Source organism: Dasypus novemcinctus, chromosome 15 (assembly GCF_030445035.2).
Source record: "Dasypus novemcinctus isolate mDasNov1 chromosome 15, mDasNov1.1.hap2, whole genome shotgun sequence".
Classification (NCBI taxonomy): domain Eukaryota; kingdom Metazoa; phylum Chordata; class Mammalia; order Cingulata; family Dasypodidae; genus Dasypus; species Dasypus novemcinctus.
Genome location: NC_080687.1, coordinates 91,844,578 through 91,855,755, shown reverse-complemented (window position 1 = coordinate 91,855,755; position 11,178 = coordinate 91,844,578).

The window sequence follows — 11,178 nt, the reverse complement described above, 5'->3', positions numbered from 1 at the left end:
CACCAGCTTACTGAAATGTCCCCATGTTTAAAAACACTGTGTATAGCATCTCTCAGTTTGGAGACAACCAGAATTCTTCTCGTTAACCAGGGATGATGTACCAAGTCATCACTGACTCAGATGCTGCTAGCACCCTGGTCCCACTCCTTTGGCTCCCCCAGAGGTCACCTACACCTTGTGGACAATTCTCCTTACTCCTGAGATAGGCTCCCAGGGTCTCCCTGTATCTTACCCTAGAACAGTCCTCAGCCCTTGAGTGTGAGATGGACTTAGCAACTCGTCCTAATGAGTAGAATATGACAAAAGTGATGGAATGCCACTTCTGAGGTTGGTTACGAGCCTCCCACTTCTGCCTCTTGCTCTCTGCTTGTTCACTCGGATGGAAACCAGATGCTGTGATGTTCGCTGCCCTGTGGAGGGGTCCACGTGGCAAGGAGCTTACAGGGGCCTTTGGCCAGCAGCCAGCAAGGAACAGAGGTCCTCAGTCCAACGACCTGTGAGGAGCAGAGTCCTGCCGACAACTGCCTGAGCAGGCCTGGAGCCGATGTCTCCCCGGGTTGAGCCTTGAGATGCCTGCAGCCGCAGCCAATATTCTCATGGCAGCCTGTGAGGGACCCTGCGCAGAGTCCCCAGCTAAGCTGTGCCTGGGTTCCTGACCCACAGAAACTGTGAGGTAACAAATGTGTGTTGCTGTGAGCTGCTAATCTGTGGGGCAATTTGTAATGCAGCCATAGATAACCAATACAAATCACATGCTGTTGACCTCAAACACCTTCTTCTCTCTGACTGAGGGCATTCTCTACCCCAGGAGAATGCTGGGCTACAGAAGGGGCCATCAGCTCCCAGGAGCACCCCTCGGCCAGTGAGGTATGGGAGCTGGTCAAGAAACACTCCAGCTTCCTAGTCCTTTGGGGCACAAGTCTCAGGTTGTTTCCCAGTTTCCCAGAGAGCCCCAGTGGGATGGAGCCACAGTTGCCCACAGAGGATCCCATTCTCTAAGGCACCCTTATGAGCTTTTTCTCCCTTCCCTGTCTTACTTCTTACCATACTTCCTGGGACCAACCTCCCAGAGAAACTGCTAGCATCCACATCCTTTTTCAGGATCTGTTTCTGGAGGAACCCAGATTCAGACAAAGCCTTTTTTTTTTTTTTTTTTTAAGATCTATCTATCTATCTATCTATCTATTTCCCCCCTTCCCCTCCTCCCACCCTGCTGTTTTTGCTGTGTTGTCTTCTCTTCTCATTTTCTGTCTTCTAGGATTCACTGGGATTCAATCCTGGAGACCTCTGATGGGGAGAGAGGTTCTGTCAATTGTGCCACCTCAGTTCCTGGTTTCTGCTGTGCTTCACTTTGACTCTCCCCTTGTCTCTCTTTTGATGTGTCACCATTTTGCTGCGTAATTCACTTGCGTGGGGCACTGGCTCACCATGCGGGCGCTCACACAGACACTGGCTTGCTGTGTGGGCACGCGTTCTCTTCTTCTTTTTCACCAGGAGGCCCCAGGGATTGAACCCAGGTCCTCCCAAATGGTAGGCAGAAGCTCTATCACTCAAGCCACATCCACTTCCCCAAAGTCTTTATATGGCATTCTCCCAAAGTTCCCTGAAGGATAAGAAATAGCTAACATGACTCCAAAAGTTGAAGGCAATGACAAATCTCCTCTAGATTAGGAGAGTAGCAGGGTTAGCCTGGGTCCTTTTGCAGCACTTTTATATGTCTTCCATCATTTTATATACCCAGACACCCACTCTTTGATTTTAGGAGTCCAAGGACTTGTGACAGTGACAACCACAAACAACACATTTTAAAGTCTAGACTCTAGAAACTCTCCAGCAGTCAAACAGAGATGCTGTGCAATTGGTTCCAAAGGATCCTGAGGATGCTAATATGAGAGAGAGAGAGAAACAGACAGACAGAGTAGATAGATAGAGAGAGAGAGAGAGAGAAGAGAGAATTGCTTAGTGATCCCTGCTCCCCATGGCCAAGCCCACTGCCCATCTCAGCTAAGGTCACCCTGTTTCCTAGTTGTTGTGTCTACCAGAAATGACAGACATTTTTCCCCTCATCCAATCATCTTTGGTCTCCTTCCTTGAGAGTTAGTTCAAAACGACCTTACTGCCAGGACCCTCTAGAATGAGGGTGGGTGGAAAGTACTTTCTGGAATGGGCTGATGGGAACTACGAGAGGGAGCACTTGAAACCCCCTGCCCCTTTTGAAATAGCCACTGAGCGATACACTAGAGCAGTGGGTCTCCACTGCGGAGTCTTTGTCCCCATTTGGCAGTGTCTGGAGGCATTTTTGTTTGTCACAGCTGGAGTAGGGGAAGGTGCTACCCGCATCTCATTCATAGAGACCAGGGTGCTACAATGCACGGGACAGCGCCCCGCAAGCATGATCTGCTCCAAAGTTTCAATAGTCTCGAGGTTGAGAAAACCTAAACTAGAGAACTCTCTCTAAAAATAAACATAGGAGGACATAAGTTTATATATACTATTGTCAACAAATGAAATCAGTTTAGACTTTGGAGAGCAAAGGTTTTAAAAGTATGAAGGCAGAGACCGCCGTCCCTTAGGGAGGCCGTGGAGCGCAGTGGTTACTGGCCTGGCTTTAAAGTCAAATGGACGTGAGCTGGCCTCCAGGGTCTGCACTCACTTGCTCTGTAACCCTGGGAAATTGCTTGACCTCAGTTAACTCATTTGTAGAGGAGGTATAGTAACGGTGCTGGCCTCACTGAATTGTGATAATTAAATGAGGGGAGCATGTCAAGGATTTGGTACAGAGCAGCGCCTTAAGAGGCACTCAGTAAATAGAAGCAGCCGCAGAGAGGCCAGAGCTGCCCTGGGCCTGGCCCTGGAGACCCGAGGCTGTCGACAGAGCAGTGGGAACAGGGAGCGTCCCATTCTTTAAAATATTAATATTGGGGCAGAATCCGCGCTGGAATCCTACTGGTGAAATCATCACAGAATCTTCCTTACCACCCAGAATTTTGCTGTTTAAATCTCTGCTGGGTTTGACTCTCATTTTTTTCAGTATTTGTTTCTCGAATGTAAATCAGCCATCCACGGCTGGGGCCTGGGGAGGCCGCCACACGAATGAAAGCGTTCTCACCGGGGGCTGGGGCTTGGACAGGGCCTGCCTCCCACCCACCTTCCCCCGGCGTTCCTGAGGCGAGGCTTTGGGTTACCTCAGGAAAACAGCTTGCGCAAATAAAGCGGCCCAAGACAAATAAATGCTGGCCCTCCTTGGTCGAATATTCAAGGCATGAGGCCTGAAGAGAAGAATGACTCCTCACATGCTGGGAGGTCTCCTGGACACATCTGGTAGCTGGCTCCTGAGAGAGAGAGAGAGAGAGAGAGAGACTAACTAGGCTGACTCAGGGTCTCATGCCCACGTGGCGCTCCCTCATTCTGAAAAGGATTCTGGGACCCAGCAGCAAGTCAGGATTAGCGGAAAAACGGGTGTTGCTCTCGATCATGCCCAAGGCCTCTGGGACCTTGTCGGCCCAGCCTTATCTGGCCCCTGGACAAGAGGCCACAGGGTACCCCACACTCTCCTAAAGGTGAGCATGAGGACGTTTTTCTTCTGAAACTAGGAATTGGGGGCACAGTCGCAGCCCATTTAAGACACATTTACCTGGTAAGTCTCAGGTGAAACTCTGCAGGGCCATATTTAGGCGTTGTGCAAAATGTCACATGGGACTCAATGGGACTTGGGAGGTGTTTAGCCTTTGAGAGAAGACTCATGGGGATCGTCGTGGCTGGCCTTGAGTGTATCAAGGGTCATCTATATTAGCTGTTTAGGGCTCCAGGAGGTAGGATGAAGACTGAGGAACAGGAACTGAGATACTTCAGCTGACTAGTCTTCCTGTTTGAGCTGTCCAGAAATGAAATGAGCTGCCTTAGGACATTATGTGTTCCCAAACTGGAGGTATTAAAAACTAAGAGAATGATGGCTTGCTCTAAGTATAGGGGAGATTTTCAATATATCAAGAGTTGGTTGGTTCAACAACAGTGCCCAGTCTATTCAGTTAGGAAAGAATAGTCACGTCAACAAATGATGCTGGGAAAACTGAATGTCCACATGCCAAAGAATGAAAATGGACCCCTACCTCACACCGTATTAAAAAAACTAACTCAAAATGGATCAACAACCTAAATACAAGAGCTAAAACCATACTACTCTTAGGAAAAAACATGGCAAAATCTTTGTAATCTTGTATTTGGCAGTGGATCCTTAGATATGACCCCAGAAGCATGAGCAATTAGAAAGAAAAAAAGAAGAAAAAGAGTAGATAAATTGGACTTCATCAAAATGAAAGACTTCTGTGTATCAAAGAACTTATTAAGAAAGTGAAAAGACAACCTATGGGAGGGAAAAACATTTGGAAATCATATATTTGAAAACAATTTAATATCCAGAATATATTTCAAAAACTGCTACAACTCAACAACAAAAGCACACTATCCCAATTAAAGCATGGGCAAAGGAATTGAACAGATACTTCTCCAGAGAAGTGTGCTTATTGGTCATCTTTTCATGGCCAATAAGCACATGAAAAGATGCTCAACATCATTAGCCATTAGGTAAATGGAAGTCAAAACCACGATTAGATACCACTTCGCACCCATAAGGATGGATTAAAAGAAAAGGAAAATAACAAGTGTTGGAGAGGATGTGGAGAAACAAGAACACTTGTGCATTGCTGGTGGGAATGTAAAACAGTACAGCTGCCATGGAAAACAGTTTGGTGGTTCCTCAAAAAGTTAAATGTAGAATTACCATATAACCCACTAAGTCCACTCCTAGGTATATACCCCAAAGAATTGAAAGCAGGGACTCGAACAGATAGATGTACACCAATGATCATAGCAGCCTTATTCACATTAGCCAAAAGGTGGAAACAACCCATCAACAGAGGAATGGATAAAGAAAATGTGGCATATGTATACAATGGAATATTCAGCTATAAAAAGAAATACAGTTCTGATGCACGCTACAACATGGGTGACCTTTAAAGACAGCATGTTGAGAGAAATAAGCCAGACACAAAAGGACAAAAGATTGTATGATTCCACCTATATGAAACGTCTAGAATAAGCAAATTCATAGTAACAGAAAGTAGATCAGAGGTTACCCTCCTCTGTGGGGAGGTCAAATGGGGCTGCCTAAGGGGTACAGAGTTTCTGTTTGGGATGATGAAAAATGTTGGTAATGGATGGAGGTGATGGTAGCACAACTTTGTAAATGTAATTGAGGTCACTGATTTGTATACCTAAACATGGCTGAAATAGCAAATTTTATGGCATAGGTATGTTATCAAAATAAAAAATTTTTAAAAACCCACAACAAATAGAGAGGAATTTGAGAAGTGGCCTTTCATTTTAAATTCCCTGCCCTCATTGAACGTGTTGCTGCGTGACCAATTACTCCAAAACATAGTGGCTTAACACAACAACACTGACCACCTCATGGTTTCTATGGGTCAGGAATCAAGGAGATACTTAGTTTGGCCTTCTGGTGTCTCTTACTAGTTGCAGTAAAATAGTTGGTCAGAGCTGAAATTGTATTCGGGCCCTACGGGGTCGGGGCTGGGGGATCTGCTTCCAAACTTGCATCACTTTGCACCTGGGAGCTTGAAACCTACATTTTCAGAGGGTTTAAATTGGAGAAAGAGAACAGCGCTGGCCTCTGGGACCTAGAAACTCGGAAGAAACTAGGAAGATGGAGTCTCCATAACTTATTCATTTGGCTCTTTTTAACTCTAGCTTACTGTGGTCCTTTCCCATGACAGATACAACAAATGATCACAAACGTCGTGACTTAAAACCACACATATTTAATCCTTTACAGTTCTGGAGGCCAAAAGTCAGAGATCAGTGTTATTGGCCTGAAGTCAAGGTATTGGCAAGGCTGGTTCCTTCTGGAGGTTTGGAGAATCTGTTTCCTTCTCTTTTCCAGGACTTAGTGACTTGGTTTGTGGCCCTTTCTTCTGTCTTCACAATGCTTCACTCCAGTTTCTGCTTCCATCATTGTATGGCCTTCTCTGGCTTCTCTTGGCCTCTCTCATAAAGACCCTGGTGAGTACTCTGCATCTCAAGATCCTTAGTCACAGCTGCAAAGTCCCTTTTGCCATATAAGTTGACATTCACACCTTGTATGTTCCAGAGTTTCGGGGATTAGGTCATGGGCATCTTTGGGAGGGCATTTTTTTAGCCTACCAACTTCCATAACTGGAATAGCCAATAAACGGGGTTTACTGTCACCCTTCCAAAACCTCCAGCTCTGACACCTCATTGCTGGTTGAATACAGTCTAGTCCTTTGACCTGACCGTGCTGTTACTTGCTCCCACATCCGTTGCTGCCCTTCCCCGGCTAATCACATTTCCCAGGCTTCCCAGGCAACCAGCTCAAGGCTGGGTCTGGCCAGCGCGCTGGCGAGAGATTACATGCAGGAGGAAGGAGTGGGGTGTATCCTCTGCCTCCACTCAGGCAGCAAATCTCCAGGAGCTGTGTTCTTACTTGTGGTTGGAGCTCCCACCAGACAGACCCTTGCTCTGCAGTCCCAGCTCCTACTAGGCAGCCTCTACTGGGAAGTCAGCCACCCTGGGGGAGCCCCAGCTCTTAGGCTCCAGCGCCACAAATGGTAACAGCTTCCTGCTGATGCTAATGCCAAGGTGGCCTCGCCGTCTCCCAGTTAGCTTTCCCACTCTCCAGCACCTTCGTAACGAGTTCCTCTTGGTCAAGCCCTTTGACTCAGCCACCAGCGTGGCTTCTGCTCTGACCGCATGCTGATGGATACACTGCCTTTCAGGAATTTCCATAACATGGCCCCAAAAGGTTGTTTGGCTTTCATCTCCCCAATTCCTTTATTCTAGCTAACACATTTTCTTCAACTAGACTTTCCTTCCTCGGAGGCGCGTGCTCAAGCCATTCCTTCTTATGGGATGGCCCTCTCCTCCTGCCTCTGCTGGGCAAAAATATTTTGGGTTTTCCAAGGATCATTTCAAGATCACTCTCTCTCCACAAGGCCCTCTTAATTACCGTGGTTGGGATTATTTCCTTTTGCTGCTGCATTCCTGCAGAACTCTTACCAATTATGCAACCCTTGATCACACAACTGCCTCGAATCGGAGACAACGTTTAGGTCACAAGCTCCCACGATTGTTGAGTCTGCACACTGCCCTCCATAGACCCATCAACAAATGTATTATTTAATCGAATGAATGTGGGAATTCCAGTCAGAGGCCTGACTCTTGGATAAGACAAGGTCATCAAATTTCATTTTTGCCTTATTTTTGCTCAAGGCCATGGAAGACATCCCTCCATTCTCTTTATCCTAGTTAATTTAAATGATCTGAGTTTCAATTTCCCTATCAAAAAATTGATCTCTGTATCTCATAGTACACATGAAATGTTCTGTGGAAATGGAAGGTCTTTTGGTAAGGTCGTGTTGCTAATGAAGACGTTGGCATGTGCTGCTTCCCTGTCCATTGGCAGCTCATCCGATACATTTCCAGCCAGACTGGGTCATGCGCTCACAGCCTTGCACGTTGGCCAAACCTGCGTGTGTCTGATCAATTGTTTTCTGAGTGGGGAAAATGACTCATAGCAAAGAAACCTGACCCTGCCTCATAGGTAAGACAGTCTGGATTGGCCGGGGTACCCACCCCAGCCCAGGACAGAACGGGCAGCGAGCATAAAGGCCCGGTGGGTCTGCTTACCTATCGAATGTCCAGCAGACCGTGGGGTCCATTCTTCTCTTCATGCTTCACTACCCAGGCTCAATTCCAGCTACCCTCAGTGACAATTGCCCACATTCATCAAGGGGCAAGCAGACTCAGGCCAGCCCGCGGCGCCGTTGGCCGGAAAACGTCCCTCGTCATTCCAGAAACCTGGTCAGGGCGGTCGGCGCCTCGCAACGGGGCCGCCAGGTGCGGTGGCCTCACGGAGACGTTTTGAGATGCCTGGTGTTCCAAGCAGCCTTATCCAAACGAAGGGCAGCGACTCCGGCCTGGGAAAGAGGTACAGCCTCCGGGAACGCATGCCCTGCAAACTTCTTCAACGCTAGACCTTTCCAGAGGTGACTGGTTTTCAGCCCCCTCCAGCCCCAAATGTGCCCTCCTGAGAAATGTCCCATCCAAAGAGGCAGAGCGTCTAAATTGCTCCGTAGGCCATCCGCCTAATACTAATAGGTGCAGACCTGCTTTTGAGGACCAGCTTTTCCAAACCAGGAATTCCTCTTTATGGTTGCCAAGCATTGCGAGGGGGTGGGACACGGAAAAGGACGGAGGGTGGTGGGCAAGCCCCTACGAGCTGACTCCCTGCCTTTAAGTGGCGGCAGCCGTGGCTGTTTCACGTCGTGTCTTCCCGTGGCCGTGGGCTGGCCGTGTTACTGCTCCCTCTTAGTGCTCTTGAGATCCTAAGTTCTGGCAAAGCCACACATGCAAGTGCCTGGCGATACAGGTAGGACCAGAGATTTTAAACAGAAACAAGAGGAAACAAGAATGGGCCATTTATTGCCAGGATAAAAAAAAAAAATCCAAATAAAAATACCGTAAACCGTGTTCTGAAGTTGACCAACGTCAAAGGGCCGAATCCTCCATGATGTTCCGTCACCACGGTGCCCGTTCTCGTCCCTGGGGCTGCGTTTCCTGCTGGATTCTGACTTTTTCTCCCTGCCCTGGGCAAGGACTTCCACAGCTCGGTTCACCCGGCTAGGCTAGTTCAGCACCTGCCCTGCTCCCTGCACCGTCCGGGCTGAAGAAGTAGATGCCCCAGGGGACTGGGAGCTCCCTGAGGCCAGGAGTCCCGGTTTTTCTCTTGGTTTCCTGAACCCTAAAGTGGGCACATAAACCACCTGGGCCCCAAATATGTGAAATAACCAACGCACTGAGTTCAGGGAGAGAAATTCCTACAGGTTGTCAAAGAATGGGCCCGAAAGGTGAGATTTGGCCTGCATTTTGAAGGTGGATCCAAGGGGGGTGGGGGGGGAGGAATGGCACATCCAGCCCCTCTCCACCTGCCCCAGTGGGGAAGGGATGCTCCCTGGCCTGGGGAGGCGAAGCAGAGGCCAGGGTGGAACCCGGGACAGCGGAGCCACACGCAGCTGCAAGCTGGAGGGGCAAACAGGGGTCAAGACACCCCGAAGAGGAGGACTGAATTGGCCCCTAATTGGGGGCGAGCTTAGATCACATTCATGGGGGCTCTTCCCTTGATTCTTGATTCTTGTTTCTTGTAGGTTTTTTGTTTTTTTTTTTTTTAAAGATTTATTTTTATTTATTTAATTCCCCTCCCCTCCCCTGGTTGTCTGTTTTCTGTGTCTTTTTGCTGCGTCTTGTTTCTTTGTCTGCTTCTGTTGTCATCAGCGGCACGGGAAGTGTGGGCGGCGCCATTCCTCGGCAGGCTGCTCCCTCCTTCGCGCTGGGCGGCTCTCCTTATGGGTGCACTCCTTGCGCGTGGGGCTCCCCTACGCGGGGGACACCCCTGTGTGGCAGGGCACTCCTTGTGCGCATCAGCACTGCGCATGGGCCAGCTCCACACGGGTCAAGGAGGCCCGGGGCTTGAACCGCGGGCCTCCCATGTGGTAGACGGATGCCCTAACCACTGGGCCAAAGTCCGTTTTCCCTCTTGTAGGTTTTTTGTTTTACTTTTTTTTCAAGGACTGCCCAAATTTGGGGTTGAGAATGCAGCTGTTTTCTTGACTGCCCCAGAAAACTGCCGGGAGGAAGAGCAAATGGTGATCAGCAGGCTCTGAGCTCTGCAGGGGCAGGAGCGGTCCCCACCTGCTCTGGAAGCAGAAGGTCCTGGGCGGGGGCTGTGGGGGATGGCCCCGGGAGGTGGCCCCAGGGGTTTGAGCCCTGCAGCGGATCCCCAGTGGTAGGAGGTGGCCCCTGGTGTGGCCCCGGGTGGTGGCCCCTGGGGTGCCCCGGGCAGTGGCCCTAGGGGACTACTCAGGCAGGGTCCGAGGCTCAGACAGAAGCTGTGCCAGCTCGATTGCCATCTCCTTCCCCAACATGACCCTGTGGGACTCAGAGGAGCCTGCAGTTTAGCGACTTCAGAACCCGGAAGGCAGAAGGGCTGGAGCTATCCTGTCGGCAGGAGTATGATAGATTAGTCCGGACCTCGGGTGAGGGCCACCGGTGAGTATGGCTGAGAAGCCAGCAGCACCCGGGGACGGTGTCGGCCTGGCTCCTGCCTCTTCCACACGTCCTCAAAACACGCTGTGACTTAGGTTTGCAGCACAGGCTCCCTTTGGTGTAGTATAAGATCAGTGAATTACTGGGGCTCTAGATGCCTCTTTTATTCCGGTTAATCAGATTATATGGACTGATTAAATGGGATTTGTAAATAACATTCATTTATGAGCAGTGTGGAGCTTTATTAATAAGTCATTATGTTAGGGACTTTAAATACCTGACATTCAGAAGCCATGCCAAAGACGTTTCTATTACAGACTTCTGGTCTCTCTAAGAAAACAGCTTATACTTAGCATGTTGCATTCCTGCAGCGCTCAAAGACATTACAGAAAAAAAATCAGGAACATGTTCCAAATCTCCACGCTTCTCCCAGAAAGGTATTCTCATTAATTTTTATTTCTTGTTTGTTTTGGTAAACTTCTGTTGGAAGAGCTGTAGACCCGAGTGGGTCTTGGTGATGAAATGCATGATAAATAATGAGGCTCCCCTGGGCGGTAGATGGATAAATGTGGTCTGTTCTCCACGCTTCAGAGACGAAAAACCCGAAGCCCACTGCGGATTGTATGCCTACCATCCGGCAGCCCGCCGGGAGGAGGGATTGCGACCCGAAGGCCTGCCCCTCAGTCTTCCCCATGCGGACATGAACTTGGGAGAGGCGGGGGCCAGACCGCAGGGGCCGGCCTTGGGGTGTGAGGACGGACCACACAGGCTGGGAAGCCAGAAGAGGTGGCGGCCTGGGTTTTCCACGGAGTCCACTCCTCTCTGCCTCAGTTTCCTCATCGCTCCCTGCCTCTTTGTATTTTTGGATTACGTGAGCCACTGCACATAACGTGTTTAAAACAGGCCCCGGCTCCTGGTAGGAATGCAATAGGTGGCAGCTGACAGCGGGGAGGAGTGCTACTGTTGGAGCAGGGGCGAAGCAGAGGCCTGCCTCCAACGAGCTAGCGACCTAGTGGTGGACGAGCAACGTGGACGAATAAA